The sequence below is a fragment of the Orbicella faveolata genome, unplaced genomic scaffold (assembly GCF_042242905.1).
Source record: "Orbicella faveolata isolate gen_17 unplaced genomic scaffold, um_ofav_v1 contig_12, whole genome shotgun sequence".
NCBI classification, from domain to species: Eukaryota; Metazoa; Cnidaria; class Anthozoa; order Scleractinia; family Merulinidae; genus Orbicella; species Orbicella faveolata.
This window is the reverse complement of record NW_028301539.1, coordinates 13,202,191-13,218,687: the sequence shown is the minus strand read 5'-3', so window position 1 is coordinate 13,218,687 and position 16,497 is coordinate 13,202,191. Positions and strand designations below refer to the sequence as shown.

General features: G+C 38.7%; 3 long non-coding RNA genes and 1 pseudogene across 3 annotated transcripts; all 4 read right to left on the bottom strand.

The window, feature by feature from the left end:
- Window positions 1-850: 850 nt before the first annotated feature.
- Window positions 851-1,675, bottom strand: LOC149116738 (uncharacterized). The gene is made up of 2 exons (XR_016205468.1): window positions 1,302-1,675; window positions 851-1,225 (listed from the first exon to the last, which is right to left on the bottom strand). It is a non-coding gene; the product is annotated as an uncharacterized LOC149116738 (long non-coding RNA).
- A 1,181-nt stretch (window positions 1,676-2,856) lies between these two features.
- On the bottom strand, window positions 2,857-7,891 carry LOC149116737 (uncharacterized). The gene is made up of 2 exons (XR_016205467.1): window positions 7,236-7,891; window positions 2,857-3,247 (listed from the first exon to the last, which is right to left on the bottom strand). It is a non-coding gene; the product is annotated as an uncharacterized LOC149116737 (long non-coding RNA).
- Window positions 7,892-8,031: 140 nt separating this feature from the next.
- On the bottom strand, window positions 8,032-10,251 carry LOC149116736 (uncharacterized). The gene is made up of 2 exons (XR_016205469.1): window positions 9,811-10,251; window positions 8,032-9,024 (listed from the first exon to the last, which is right to left on the bottom strand). It is a non-coding gene; the product is annotated as an uncharacterized LOC149116736 (long non-coding RNA).
- Window positions 10,252-10,643: 392 nt separating this feature from the next.
- LOC110051740 (uncharacterized) lies at window positions 10,644-11,632 on the bottom strand (annotated as a pseudogene).
- Between the last annotated feature and the right edge of the window lie 4,865 nt (window positions 11,633-16,497).

Below are 16,497 nucleotides of genomic sequence, written 5' to 3'. Positions count from 1 at the left end.
TGTTTTCACTTCGCTGAAGTTAGGTGATTTATAGTTAAAAGGAGAGTAGAAAGCTGCCTTAAATGCCGTCGCCCCTTCAAACACGATTGCCAGCTTGTGTAATATTTTACCAACGTGTTTCGCGGTGCATTTTGTGGTGGACCGTCGAGAAAAATTCAGGGATCGATAGCTGTGTTCTTGTTGTTTCTTCTCTTCATATTCGATAAAAAGGAGAAGTTTAAAGAGCGAGGTGCAGTTGTTAAAGTTTTCAAGCAAAGTAATCAGGATACGGCATGTATTACGTCTATCGATGACACGGTAAAATTTGTTTATGGACATACGGAAGCGTTTGTGGAAATCAGCCGTGGAAATTACATCACTGACCAGAGGATTTAAATATAAGCCGTGCTGATAGATGAAGGGAAAATTTTTTAATGGTAAGAACTATTTACTTCTTAACTATTTACTGTTGAACTCAGGAAAGTTTTGATAAGTTAATAAAGATGGTGAATTTTAAGCTCGGTAATGAAATGTGAAGGTGAATTAATCAACATGACACGAGCGTGGGACAAAGAAAAATAGGCGCCATACAGGCGCATGTGACTACTGCTTAAGAGGCCCTGCGCCTAAGAAACGACCGATGATTTCCGGCTAAAAAATAAAATCGGCCGATTTTTATCTCTCAAGTAGAGGTTACCGAATACTATTTAAAAATGAATTTCTTTTGTTTCAGTTTCGCTTTAAACCAAAAATATCGAGCCGCAAAGTTTTTCCGTCTGAAAGCAGCAAAATGAGGCCGAAAATAAGCCCCCGCAAATAACTGTTCAGAAATTACTATCGCAACGCAAAATAATGAGAAAACTACACAGTGTTGAAGAAAAAGGCCTTTTAATGCAATATCATTCGATAAACATCAAAAAACTGCCGAAGCGATTAACAAATAAAGTTTCAAATATTGCATACTAAATTAGATGGAGCGTTGGAGCTGATTTTAAAATAATTATTTCTCAAAAGTTCAACGCTTTTGAAAGCAATCACAGTGATGAATGAGACATTGGAGGGATACAAATCACGTTTCTGGAAAAACATTTTTCGGCCAAAGTATATTGACCTTGTACAAAGCATTCAAAGTTACCGTTTTTACCGTTATCCTGCTACTTCGGCGAAACACTTCTCTTTTGCCAATACGGCCGTGGATAGCGTGGTAAACGCCACTTTAAACCTTGCTAGGCATTCAAAGACCGTCCTAAGTAGAAGGAAGTAGAATTAAAAGAGAAAGGAAGATGAAAAATACACAGAAAAAGAAAATAACTCGAAATTACCATCTGCTAACGAAAGCTGAATCTGGAAAATGTCGTCGCGTGACAGCGGCCATTGACGTCATTTGTATCAATAGCGGTGGAATCCAAACGAATGCACAAATAGGAAAACAATTTTTCCCGGCCAGAAAACGTTTAGTGGAACAATGTTATGTTATTTTTCACAAATGATGGTCACTCAAAAAGAAAAACTTCCCCAACCGCCACACCGTTTTGGCCGCAGCGTGATCTGAGTTATGGGTCACGACTGGATCTCTAGCCGCTGACCGCCCAAAGGACATTGCAGACTCGTTTTCCCACGCTCTTGCGACCTTTACGTGACAAATGACGTCATTGGCCGCTGTCACGCGACGACATTTTCCAGATTCAACTTTCGTTAGCAGATGGTAATTTCGCGTTATTTTGTTTTTCTGCGTATTTTTCATCTTCCTTTCCCTTTCAATTCTACATCCTTCTACTCAGGATAGTCTCTGAATGCCTAGCAAGGTTTAAAGTGGCGTTTACCACGCTATCCACGGCCGTATTGGCAAAAGAGAAGCGTTTCGTCGAAGTAGCAGGATAACGGGCAAAACGGTAACTTTGAACGCTTTGTACAAGGTCAATATACTTTGGCCGAAAAATGTTTTTCCAGAAACGTGATTTTTATCCCTCCAATGTCTCATTCATCACTGTGATTGCTTTCAAAAGCGTTGAACTTTTGAGAAATAATTATTTTAAAATCAGCTCCAACGCTCCATCTAATTTAGTATGCAATATTTGAAACTTTATTTGTTAATCGCTTCGGCAGTTTTTTGATGTTTATCGAATGATATTGCATTAAAAGGCATTTTTCTTCAACACTGTGTAGTTTTCTCATTATTTTGCGTTGCGATAGTAATTTCTGAACAGTTTTTTGCGGGGGCTTATTTTCGGCCTCATTTTGCTGCTTTCAGACGGAAAAACTTTGCGGCTCGATATTTTTGGTTTAAAGCGAAACTGAAACAAAAGAAATTCATTTTTAAATAGTATTCGGTAACCTCTACTTGAGAGATAAAAATCGGCCGATTTTATTTTTTAGCCGGAAATCATCGGTCGTTTCTTAGGCGCAGGGCCTCTTAAAAGGTGGAAACACAAAAAGTACAATTGTCCTATATATGCAGTTATGTGGAGAAGAATGTGTGCAAATGGTTAGAGCATGAATGTTGGTGATTAGAGGCATTCTTGAATGCTAATAAGCTATTGTTAAAGAATGTTTGAATTTGTACAAAAGAAGAAAAAAAATGGTTCTCTAATAGGCCATTTTCGTTGTATTCAGTAAAATTCTAACATGGCCATGAGGTTTTGGGGAATAAAACAAAAGAAATTAATTGTTCATTCCTCAACCTAAATGTGATTTCTTTTCTTGTATTTCCTCAAGCCTCCAAGTTGGAATTGTAATACATCAAAAATGGCCTATTAGTACATGTGGGTATCGCCAGTGTAACAGTTAACAGAATCAAGTGTAAAACTATCAGCAGTGTATGGTGTATGGTGTACGAAAAGTAATCAGTAAACAAACCTGATGAGACAATCAAAATCATTCTTTTTAATATTGTAATAAACTGATGAAACAAGATTTATGGTAAACAACACAATGAGAATGGTACAAATCATAGCAACAGTTCTGGGGTTGATTGAGAGTACCTGTATTATGGAAGAAATAAAGGTAACTTTTGCTACAGCCAGCACTGGACAGGTACCCCATTGTGATCAGCTAAAATAGTGATAACAGTTACACCAGTGAGTAACCTTGAGGTACAAGGCAGCACTCTACTGTGAAACATCGAGCCTTGTTTTTATGCCCCACCATTCATCCTCACTAAAGCCCTCCATAGTTGTTTTGCTGTAGTCAACCGTTTTGATTACTTCTCTCAATTCTCAAATTGCAACATTTCAGGGGCATGCATTGTTGAAAAATCCTGGATCTGCTCCTGCAGTAATTAATTACAGAACGAGTTGGTCAGATCTTTTTAAAAGAAGTTGTCATATCCTTATTTTGTATATCTAGTAGTAAAGAGAGCAAAACATATTGAATGCATCATTTAACAATTCAAATTGGTTTTTGGCTTTCTCCAGAGACTATTAACAGAGTAAACAGACAAAAAATAGATCATGTGTACTAAATGCATCTGTGGTTGAGTGTCCATCGATACCCTCAATCAACCTCAATCAGTCAACCTATTGACACTCGATCAAAATCTTGATCGACACTCAATCGACATCCACCGAGTGTCGACCGACTCATATGCATCAATCCAAAATTAGTTGACTCTCGACCAACTGTCAACTGAGATGTTGATCGAGTGTCAATCAAGGGTCGATGAAGGGTTGATCAAGTATCAATCAAGGGAATTGATCAACACATGACCACACCTGCTTTTAGTTAACATTATCCACAAAAATAAGAAAACAAAACTTACTACATACACATATGTAGCTAGATATACATGTAACTAGGTATTACTGCATATAAATAATATGACTTTTTAACTATTTTTTTTCCTCAAAGCAGGTAGGTTAAATGTTTGTATAATTCTTTTTCTTGTTGCTTTGTTATATGTAACTTTTTCCTCCAGTCATTCTCTTTTTGATAGAGAAGAGCTAGTTTCAGACATCACCAAAACTGTGTTACTGACAGCTGACATTGGTACAAAGTTGAGTGGTCCTATTGATACATAGAGTAATTTATCTATGTGACCTAAATAGCATTGATTTCTGCAATAAGCGGATTGGATTCTGTCTGCGAGAGCTTGAATAATGAGATTATAACACCATGTACATGTACCTTGTGACAAATTTATTCTGGAAATCTCATTTTGCTTTCAATAAACCTCGAGAGATGTTCTAGAGCTCTAATACCGGGCAGGGGTATTCCCTTATACGAGCCATATAGGTATGTGCGGCCCCAAAAGGTATGGTTTTTCAGCCATTTTGGTCATAGATAGGGTATCGATTTTAGCCTATTTTGGCCATTTTGGTCATAAATAGGGTATGGTTTTTGCACTGTGACCTTGATATGGATATGTTTTTAACCCATTCACGCCTGTGCCGCCCGTAACCGCCCATGTGAAAAACTCCTCCATTTCCCTGTGCCGCCCGTAACCGCCCGAAAAAAAGCACATGGGGACAATTGCCTTTCCTACCCTCCCTGAAGACTTTTTGGCTCTCCTATTGTTCTATTGTTCTTGAGGACAAATAAACCAATCAGAATGGACCTTCTGAGCATATTTTCAGAGGACTTTAGGGCTCCTAGAAAGACGGTTTTTCTTCTTAAAATCGCGCGCTCGAAAAGTGCAGGTAATCATGGCGCGTTGCGGGCCAAATCTAAAAAACTTCCAAGGTCTTGTTTTTATTCCTAACACGGATAAATTACTGCTTTGGGCTTTAAAATAGAAAGGAAAAATACAAATCAATGTTCAGGTGGCCTCAGAATGGAGGATCAAGGAGTACAGAGTCCTCAAAACTTTCTGGTGAAGAAGTTTTTCTTCCTACAACCGCCGAGAAAACATGAAGATCGGAGCGCTTTCAAGTAAGTTTCGACGACAGATCGCAGGTTTAAAGCGGCTTTTCGGACTTCAGAAACAAAAATGGTAATGTACATTATTACTTCGAAGTTAAATTCAACTTTTGAAACGATTGGTAAAGCCACAGGCGTTAAAATGACCGCAAAAGCGGTCGGCAAAAACTCAAGCTTTCACGTCAGCGTGAAGAATAATTTGAACATGCGGTCATGCAGCGAAGCAAGTCTGCGAAATTTTGAACAATTTTTTGCTTTTAAATAGGTTTCTTCGTCTCAGCTTGAATGAAAATTTATTGTTATTGAACTTCCTTTCGCATTTCTTTCATTTGGTTCCCTGTATTTGGGAATTATAGGTTCTAAAAGTGAACAGTAACTTGCACGCTGGATTTCTGCACATTTAATTTACGGCGACCTCCAGGCACTTTGTTTATTTAGTTTATTCCCTTCGTTCAAATATTTTTTGGAGTCTCATTCAGCTACTACAGAACCGCTGAGAAAAGAACTAAATGGCCACTAATTTAACACAGTTGAAATACGACTGATCTCAAAATAATTCGCTTGTTTTTGTCGTCTTTTTGATTTACGACTATCATCTTTCTTTCGCAGCGCCGTAATATTTTCGTCGCGCGGCGAAGAAATTACTTGATTTCTTGTGTTCAGATTGATTTTTACATGAGTTCTTCGCTTTTATTTTTCGTTGTTTTCTCAAATGTTAACCGTTATAGTACAAGAAACTCAATTCTGTTGTATTTGGTTTCGTTTTTGTCCTCCAAAGTCAATAATTAACTCATTTTCGCAAAGTCAATGTTCTCAGCTTCTGTGGGACATTTTGTCGCGCGGTAAAGAAATAATATAATTTCTTGTTTTCTCATCAGTTTTACACATTAGGTTGAGTTCTTTTTGCTGATATTTTTTAATATTTTGACCCTTCATTTATTCAACTTTAAATGAACGATGTCTTTAAACCTGATCTTGTGTCTGTAGTTACTGCGCATATGGTTTATTTTTGTGCTTTCGCTCGCTCAGAAATATTCCAAAAAACGCCAGGGAATCAGGGGTGGGTTGCGGGCAATTTCATTCAGGCGTCAATGGGAAGAAGCCACTTTTTCATTATTATCAAAAGAAAATTAACAAAAGCCCTTCACAAATTATGTTAACAATAATTTAACATTGGTCTGAACTAGGGAACGTATTATAACACAGGTCTGAAACAGGGTTTTGATTTAATAGGGTATCGAATATTTGGTCAGGTCTTAAATAGGGTAGGGAATATCACAGATTTTGGTCATAAATAGGGTAAGGGTTTTGGGAAGCTGGCCCCACACCCCCACCCAACTTTTTTCCATACATCGAGGAAAAAACATTCACCACCAGGAATTCTGATTGGTTCCCTGTCTCTAGAATTCGAAAGTTGATTGATTTTCCATTGTTTAACAAGCTTTCTGGCAGTTAGTCTGTTCACAGAAGTTGATGACTCATTTGAACTACGATCATTTAAATCTATCAAGTACAACAAAGCTTTCATATCATTCGTTATAGTTCACCACTAAATTTTCTCCGATTCTTATTGGTTTAAATTGATCACATGACGTGAAAGTGTTCATCCACGAGACACTATCAGCCCCCAGAGCCCGTCCAAGGAAAATACCGTCCATGAACATTTTCCTGTAAACAAGCGAGCTTATAGAAAACAAACAATTGAAATTGTATTAAGTGGGTTTTTGTCTGTATTCTTTTTTTAAATTTTACATTTGGCTTTCACGGCTTTCATCTAAAAAGTTGAAAATAATTCAATATAATTTTTGAACTGGCGCGCGGAAGAAAATTTAGTGGTGAGCAATAAAGACAATAGAGTGTTTATGTATCTGAACTATCGATCTGATAGTTGCTCCTTGGAAATTTGATGTTCTTAAAACTAGCATATTTGCCCTCGAAGAAGAAGCGAGAAGCTTCGCTTCTCAGGCAAATATTTGTTTCAAGGGCATCAAATTTCCGCGGGAGCAACTATCAGCCGATAGTTCTCGACAGAAACACTCTATTCTTGAAATAGTTTATCGATCACTACAAGATTATCCCAACATGGTCGCTCGAGAGGCTCAATTATGAAACATCGGAGCTCAATATGTGCCCCGAAGAGGCTGAATTATCCCACATCGGCGCCTAATATTCCTCCAGAGAGGTCCAGATTTTCTCATACGAGGCTAAAGCTACTTCCAAAATTATGAAGTATCGGCAAGGGTTGTTTATTTATAATACGTGTCGACAAATCAATGCTCAGTACAATAGAAATTCGCCGTTTATCTCGACCTGAATCCTCACGCAACCTTTCATCTGATCGGTTGGAAATAAAATATGAAAGCTGTGAGAAGTAAATGCTGTAAAATATGTTTAAAACTCACCTCAATTTCGAAGACCACTTCCAAGAGCTGAGATCGAAGGAGGCAGCCATCAATGACTATCGGCAAATCATCGTTAATACGAAGTGTTTGCGAGAGACCGTGAGATGGATATTCGTTGTACTGATTGGTTCCGAAGTATATTCAATTGTTACTTACTTACTTTCGGAAAACTCAGACGATGGCAATAGTGACTGCTGCGCAAGCGCAGTAGTCACAAAAATTCTGAGTCCTCGACAGGAATCGAACCCATGACCTCCCGAACACCGAGCGGGCGCTCTATCCACTGAGCTACGAGAACTCATGGAGAGCAAGCTCATTTAACTGAGTTCATATATGTCATGTTGATTAATTCACCTTCACATTTCATTACCGAGCTTAAAATTCACCACCTTTATTAACTTATCACTACTCGCGATGAATTCGATAGCGTTGATCCTAGCAGTATGCAGGACACCTATCATATATGAGCTCAGTTAAATGACCATGCTCTCCATGAGTTCTCGTAGCTCAGTGGATAGAGCGCCCGCCCGGTGTTCGGGAGGTCACGGGTTCAATTCCTGTCGGGGACTCAGAATTTTTCTTTGTCCCACGCTGTGTCATGTTGATTAATTCACCTTCAGGAAAGTTTTGTTGTATTGGAGATTTGTTCATGTTTCCTTGCAAGGAATGTAATAAAGGTGCTCACTTTCATATGATCTTTCATGTCCTCATTTTTTCAAGTAACGTACCCCTTTCTGTTCTATTTTTTTTTTTTTTACAAAAAAGGGTCTTACACAATCAACAGATCATTAAACTGTCAAATTAAATCAATCAACTTTTATTGTGCATTATTTACAGAATTAATTTACATCAGTATTATAATTAAATAAATATGAGAAGAGAAATCTATTTTGCATATGGCTATGGAAAGAATAAAAAATATATGTGTGTGGTAACCAGGGTATAGGGTAGCAATTGGGCTTTTGAAGTGGTTACTACCATGTTAAGAAAAACTCCAAGAAAAAAATAAAAGTCCTATGCCAGTTGTTATCAAGTGTTTATATATGTGTGCTGGGGGCTTCCATAATGGCTCTACAGCAATTTTAATTAGCTTATCTGGAACATCTAATGATGATATTTGTACATTCAGGCTTGAGAAAAGCCTGCAGACATTACAAAACTAGATATAGGGCTATTCCCACCATTTTGTCCCCCACCCGCCACTGCTTTAGTTGATGTAATTGTTTTTGTTCATTTTATACCTTTCAACCAACTTATATAAAGCTTAATCTTTTGGGTGCTTTCAACAACAACAACAACAACACCAATTTATTTCAGTGTTCCCATATGAGTACGTGGTGTTACCAAAAATATAATACAGCTAAAATGATGTGACTGTAACATTAGTATTTGGCATTGGTATACATATAGAGGTTCCTGATGTGAAGAGAGTGATTCATATTGGTGTGCCTCAATGTACATTAAGGAAGATTTTTTTCAGGAAACTGCATGAACAAAATGAATGGGAAACAATGCAATGTCATTGCTCTTTTACAATTCGTGTTACTTCATGGTAATAAGGCTCTTCAGCCTGTTATACAACCATGTACAACAACAAATCTCAAACGTATACTTTCTACGTCTTGTGGTTGATCAGAACATCAGCCACATAGCTTTACTATTAATGATGGTTCTATCTCCATTTCCTTTTTTTTTTCAGTATTATTTATTGAACTGCAAGAGCAACATTCCTATTTGAATTATCCATATGTGGTCATCCTTCGAGGAATTTATGTAGCACTATTATGGTCTGAAAATTAGCAAAGAATAGTAAATAATGGCAGGAAATAAATTATCTTTCAAAGGCTAACAAAAAGATTATGATATTTTTCTTATGGGGATATTAATGTAACTCTGTACACCTTTAATGTTTGTTTTGTTTTTAGTAGAGATAATTCCCACATTACATTTGGAAACCCACTAGTCCTGATGATTCGTTATCAGTTATACAGGTATAAATAGTCTCTTATATTTGTTCACAGTTATTTGCGTGGATGATAAATTATTATTTACTGATTAATGTTATTGTGACGGAATAAAGTTTTGCTTGTTGCAGTTGCTTCCTAACTAAAGTGGGGAGAGAGGAAAGGGCCTCAAATTTCAGCTATGGTTATCTATGGTTATTTTCCTTTACACATCATTTCCACAAGTAAATTATAAAAAAAAATAAATAAATTTGGGTGAAGGCTCTAAAGCAAACTAAACTCTTGCCTGAGCACAAAAGGTTTGTTCGTGATTTGTTGGGGGGAGACTATAGGGGAGGTCTCAATAGTAAAGAGAGGGGAGCTAAAAAACAGATATTATATATATCTATAACAGCAGAAGCTTCTTAACAGATAGTAAAAGATACATACATAACAATATGTGGAAGAAACAAACCAAACTTCATGTTCAGACCATTTGCTACATCATCCAGGTACGTAGCAGAGTATTATAACACGGACCTTTGACTCATTTTGGCAATTTAATATCAATACATTTTGGACTGCTAGAATCTGATCTGCTTGATCTTTCAGAGAGAGAAAAACACACTCACCTTCGGATTTCCAGTGCCACACTTGCTTAGCAAGAGTGATATTTCTTCGTCTTTTCGCCTGGCTCTAAGTTTCCTTTCGAGCTTTTCATAAAGGAAGACAAACGTTTCTTAAAACCCACTGCCAATTCAAACTTAATTTTATGATTTCTTGGGGTATGGTCAGCGACAAAGTAATTGTTGTATTAGCTGGTTGATTCTCAGAGTTCTAAACGTTTCTTCCCACCTCGGCTGCTACAACAAGGGACGATGATTACGATCGTGAATGACATCGTTGCAGGCGACGTACTTCTTTGGTTACGTGGAAACTTTAACGATTCCTTCGGATCTATCGGGAAAGGTCACCATTTGTTTTTTCGTAAAGCGCGCCTGTGTCAACTGAGCGAAGGTGCCGCAATCCGGGCCGGAAGTAAAATGGAATGCGTAGAGCTTTGTAATTTTCATTTCTGCTACGCATTCATCTTTTGTCAGCCAATGAAAAAATTCGAATTTTTTGGTGCGTCCAGAGCTACTCGTCAGCGACATTTTAAGACGAGTAGCACTGCGGACGAGAATGGTCCCTAATCCGAAGAAAATTCTGAGCCTCTGCAGAGGCTAGAGTTGCTGAACAGACGCATGGCAACATGGAATCCGTTTGTTTCATATAATAAAGAAACAAAACTATTAATGACATTATCTATGCGTCTGTCCTCCGATTGATCAGAAGTAGGAACCACTAAAAATGGGAGAATAATTCAATTTATTTTATTTAAAAAAAAAACTGTTCTTCTGAAAATCCTCTTTTTGACGAAAATTCGCGTAACTTCAGAAAGATGTGCCATGCGCCGTGCCATGCATCACAACATGTACAGTTTTTGTGGTGTTTAATTTACAGAAAAGTTTTTCTTCCACCGGATCAAGTTTATTCTCCCCCGGCGTAATTTCTTTGATTTCAATTTTCTTGAGTTGAATTTATGAGCTCCAATCAACACAAATGAGAGGGTTCGAAATCCTTTTGTTCCCCAGGATTTTTCTGACTGCAATAATTCTTCTTCCTTCGCATGAAAGTGAATGACATAGAGACGGTATATCATCAACAGAAGAGAAATTATGTTCTTGCCGATATAAAACATGAATGTCGAGTCCATAAAGAAGTCGTATTTGATAACAAGGTAAAGTCGAAGAATTAAGAAAGGACCGTCTTGCATGAACATGGCGGCGATTATACCATATCGGTCTCCTTGGAGTTCAAGTTTTCTCATTTCCTTGTCAGCTTCTTCATCATTTAATCTCTTCAGTTCTTTCCTTTGTTTACCTCTTTTTCTAGCTTCAGCAGCTTTGCGTAGATATTTTCTTGTTAAACCAGCTTCAACGCTTCCAGACTGCAAAAATATTTTCACCCAATAAATACCAAGCAGCCATTGATTTTACTAGTTGTTTCCAACAAAAACACATTAAATAAATTTCAAAAATTGGAGAATTGGTTTTGACATTCAAAAAAACAAATTAATGAGAAGGAAATGGAATTCCGGGTTACATGAATTATTCCAGTTGGATCGTTTTTACTCGCTTTTTATGGGACAAAGAAGAAAGAGGTAGCATGACATTTTTGGTCTTTTTTGTGGCTGACTTATAAAATGTTTTTACATGTGCGAGCCTGTCAACATAACCGTCCATTCAGTCCTGCTTTTTTTTAATTTTTTTTAATTTTTTAATTTTTTAATTTTTACTGTTTTATGGTTGTTCACCTGGTCTGGGTCTCCTATTTCGGTTTCTTCTTGTTTGTCGTCTTTCTCTCCCATGGACGTAGTCACCAAGGTGAACTGGAAAAGACTCCATGAAAACACTCCTAGAGTAGCCACTGTTATGTCTTTATTCCGGGCTACCTGAAACGAGACACAACTCGAAAAAAGATTTTTGCTACCGAGGTAAATTAGCAGTGGCGAATCCAGACCTCTTTACAAGGTGGGTCCCAAATGTTTTTGGCTTTTCGGGGCTTTCTTTGCTCGCACCAATAGGGGAAAACCCTCCCTGGACGCCTGCCGTAAGCCTGCCACTGCACGACAGAGCGGAACTCATGAACCGTCATCATGATGTTAGAATCTGTTTAAGAGATCTTTTTCGTGTAGGCTTGTGACTTAAAAGTTTCTTTAATGGCACTTCGCGAGATAGAACAAAAATATCGTTCCACACTACTTCGTCTGTGAGAGTGATTATATTTACTACAGAAGAAAGATATTATAGCAGGGATTTATATCTGGGAAGGCTTATAACTGGGGTAGTTTTCTTGGTTACATGAGTGTGGGGTGAGGGAACCGAAACTATATGATTTTTTTTTTTTTTTTTTTTTTTGCATTAGACCGCTTAATATATGTCACAACAGTTTTTTGGGCCGTTTAAGCTGTTCTCCTAGATAAAAGTAATCCATAAATTGAAATTGTGATATTTTGGCAATAAAATTGACTTACCTCAATGGCTTGTTGCCTTTTCTATTGTCATTTCGCTTCTCAGCTCGATCCGAAGCCTTTAAAGCGAGTTATGCATTTTTGGTTTTCCACTCCTAAGGAGAATATTTCAGTTAAATTCCAAGCCAAATTCATCTCCATAGCGTACGCTACAAAGCTCTGAATCGAAGCCAGCTAGCCATCCGGACTTGGAAAAGATGCCGCCAGGACCTGCCATGGACACATTCGAAGCCCGAGTGGAATACCGGGCGAACAAATTGACTCTTACCAGGGGAAGGAAGCGGATAGTTCTCTACGCGCAATATACTTCGTTTCACTGTTTAAACACGGTCTGTCCGCACCCTCATACAGAAAACGTATTTCAAATAATGTTATAACTTCTTTGCTAGGGAAAAGCGGACAGTCATAGATTCAAATTTGATAAAAAATCGCCTTGAGAACTATCCGCTCCCCGCCCCTGTTAAGAGTCAATTTGTCCGCCCGGCATTCCTCTCGGGCTTCGAATGTGTCCGTGGCGAATCCTGGCAGCTTCTTTTCAGGAAGGCTAGCCGGCTTCGATTCAGAGTTTTATAGCGTACGCTGTGGAGATGAATTTGGCTTGGAATTTAATTAAAAAGGAGCGCTTAACCCTCTACTATTATTCTACAGAGGAATAGACCATTTTACAGTTATCTGCTCGGTGACCTGGCCTTTGAATGGCAGCGAGGCTGGAGTTGACCTTGTTTTGATACAGACCTCTCTGCTTTTGTCACGTAAATGAACCTAGTTAGCATTGGAACAACTTGATTAACACAACAAAAGCAGTGAGGTCTGTATCAAAACAAGGTCAACATCCAGCCTCACTGCCATTCAAAGGCCAGGTCACCGACCAGACAATTGTAAAATGGTCTATCGGGGCGGCTGACTTGCTTTTAATGGTTTTTCTTTTTTCGCTTCGAGCGGCGGGCAGTCCGGAATCGAGTGTGTGGTCTTTACTTCTTCTTAGGAGTGCAAAACCAAAAATCTATAACTCGCTTAAAAGACCTCGGATCGAGCTGAGAAGCGAAACGACAAAAGAAAAGACAACAATGCATTGAAGTAAGTCAATTTTACTGCCAAAATATCAACAATTTCAGCTGTAATGTCGATTACCGTTTTTCCCCGAACAAGCCTTTATAAATTCAAACCGTTGTGACTCAACTCCTCCATATGCTGCAAGGCGAGAGTAACGTTTCGCGTATTCAAACTCGGTCGTTATGTAATAGTATATGTCGGCCGTGTATGTCACGTTTCGCTGAACGTTCGCATAAAATTAAAACAAGAGGTGACAAAAACGATAATAACTCCTCGCATCGTGAGCTTGTGCCATCATTTACACTTACATTCGGATTCTCACCAAGGCACCCAGTGACATGAGCTCTACGCCACGATCGATTCCCATACTACCAAATTTCACCAGTAATAGTTCTCACTAAAGCTGCCCCCGTTTTCTTTTTCGTGTGCCGATTGAAGACAATTGACCATTTGTTAGGGCTTCCTCATATGAGCCCGGTGACCGGGCTGGCTCGGTGACCGGGCTGGCTCGGTTACCGGGACGAATTTTGTTGTCTGTTCATATGGGAAATTTCAGCCAGATCTACCGGGATAAAATCCAAGAAACACAACCAAAATGGTGGAACTTAAACTTGTATTATTCACGGCTGTCGCAGCTTTGTGGACTCTTGTAACTTTACTAATAAAGCTAATTCGCCTACTCCTAAAGTGGAAATACACACAAGGCAAAAATTATGCCATTTTGGCTGCTATGTTGCGAAAGCGAAGCTATTTCGTGTAAAAGGTTCGTCCCGGTTACCCGGGCTAGAGTGTTCATATGGGAAAATTTTCATCCCGGTTACCGAGATTTCGGTCGCAAAACCCGAGATCTCGGTAAACGGGCCAACCTGGCTTCTCATATGAACACATCGAAATTTTTACGAAGGAAAGAGAAGCGAGGCGAGATCTCGGAAACCGAGGCAGCCCGGTTGACCAGGCTCATATGAAGAGGCCCTTAGTCGTGCGACCGACTATAGCTTCTCCCCAAACTTCAATCACGTGCAATGGGCAACACCACAGACAAGTAATAAAGGTTCAACCTTCTTTCCACGATGTTGACGTCGATGCCGAAAGGAAAAGATACGTCGAATGTGTTAACAAATGGTGTCATCTTTTCTACGTTCAAACATACAGACCCACACACCGTTCGTGGTAGATCCACTCTAAAAGATGGCGAAGTCAATGAGCGTATATTTCGAAACGGGTCGTTCCGAGAACTCAAAATAGCAAAAGAATCGAATGATTTAGCGAAGGCCTTACTAGAATCAAACCAGAAATCAAATGAGTTATCAAGAGTGTTACTACAGACGACAGAAGAACATTACCAAAGTTTTAGGTGCTGATAAAGACAAGGTGCATCGTGATCAAACTCTAGGAAACAACAACAAATATGTCATGTTTGACTGCAAAAGTGGCTTTCATCAGAGTGAAGATAACTTAAACGTAGATTGTCATATTTATGTGAGGATATCATGATTATTACCCTTATTATGTTTTTGCTCAAACAGAGTACTTCATCAGCGTGATCGTCATTTTTCTATTTGTGCCTTTAGTTTTGTCGCTTTTGTGTGTATATTATATCCGCATGTTGTGTAGGAATGTTTGTGTGGTATCAAATAATGTGGGGCACCATTTATGATAAAATGATAATCGTACAAATGTCGAGAACAATGGAAATATTTGTACCAGGCCAAAAATATAAGGCCCAAAATAAAAATATAGGTATTATAAAACCGATCTTAATGTGTACAGCAATATATATATGCGTACAGTTAATTACATAAATATTCGTTATGAACCCTAAAAACGTAAATATACGTTATGAACCCTAACGTAAATATACACGTTATTAACCATAACGTAAATATTTACGTTATACGCCAGACCATAAATATATACGTTGTGAACCGGCCATAACGTAAATATATGTTATGAACCATAACATAAATATACCTTATGAGTCATAAATTATTTTGGTCAGTCGATATCGTCACAAAGTACATGTGCATTGGCGGAAGCGGGGACACGAGACAGTTTTCTTAGAGAATTTAACCTTCGCTGTTAGAGTAAGCGGACAGACACCTCCATTGCTATGGTTGGCCATTCGTTTCAAAATTACGACAGGGTATACGCGGGTTTTTCTGCCGCGTATACTTTTTACATACGTTACGTATGGGCTTTAAGCTCATAGATACGACCACTTAGATCGCGTATATACGCATTTTTAAAGGGCCACATATTTGCGTAAATTCAAGCGCGGGGATATGCGAAATAAATGCCCAAATATACGCGTCCTACAAGGACCCATATAAACGCGTGCTAAAATGCGCGTATATGCGGGTCTCGTAAATTACGTTGTATATGCCAGCACGAAATGTGCCTTTTAAGAGAATGGCTGTTCGTGTATGATAGCAATGAAAATTACTTTAACTAGAAATCGTCAATATGGCGACAGTAGTAAAATGCCTTGTCTTGGTCTATCTGCTATTTAATGTTTGTTACTGCAGCTCTCCAGTGAATGAACTTCTAGAAACAGTTATGCGTCTTTTGAATGACTGTTTAAGATTTTATCCTAACGCTACCAAAACGACGAAGCCGTGATAACGGGCGCCAAATCCGGCGTAGCCACGAGGAGCCTGGAGGGTTCCTGCTGGTTTTCGCGGTTTTGTCGCTTTGTGCGCTCGCGCTCAAATTGCTTAAAAAATTGCTAAACCGCCAAGCTACGTAGGCTAACCCTTTAGTTGACTCATTGGACAGAGGTACCAAGCCAAATGCTGAGAAGATATGGCCTCTAGAATCGCTGGTGAGACAAATGCAATATTAATTTACTACTTAGATGGGAAATGTTTGCATTAAGAGCAGTTTCATGTACCTCGGTGTATTCCCATTAGGGCTTTGCCAACTGTATCAGCTTCTAATGGAAGAGTGGGTCGTCCAGCCTATGATATACCAATACCTCAAGGGGAGTTTTAGGAAACAGAATGTGACTTTAGTGTAAGTCCTATTGGGTCTTCACCAGATAATTCATCTGGTTGGGTGTTATCATCAAATGTGTCCCTGACAGCTAGTTTTTCCAGTATTACATATATCTTGTAAAATCACTGCGTTCACCCATATTGGTTGTGCGTACAGCATGGTTATTCCATGCCTCAACTAGGAGGTTTAACTGGTTGTT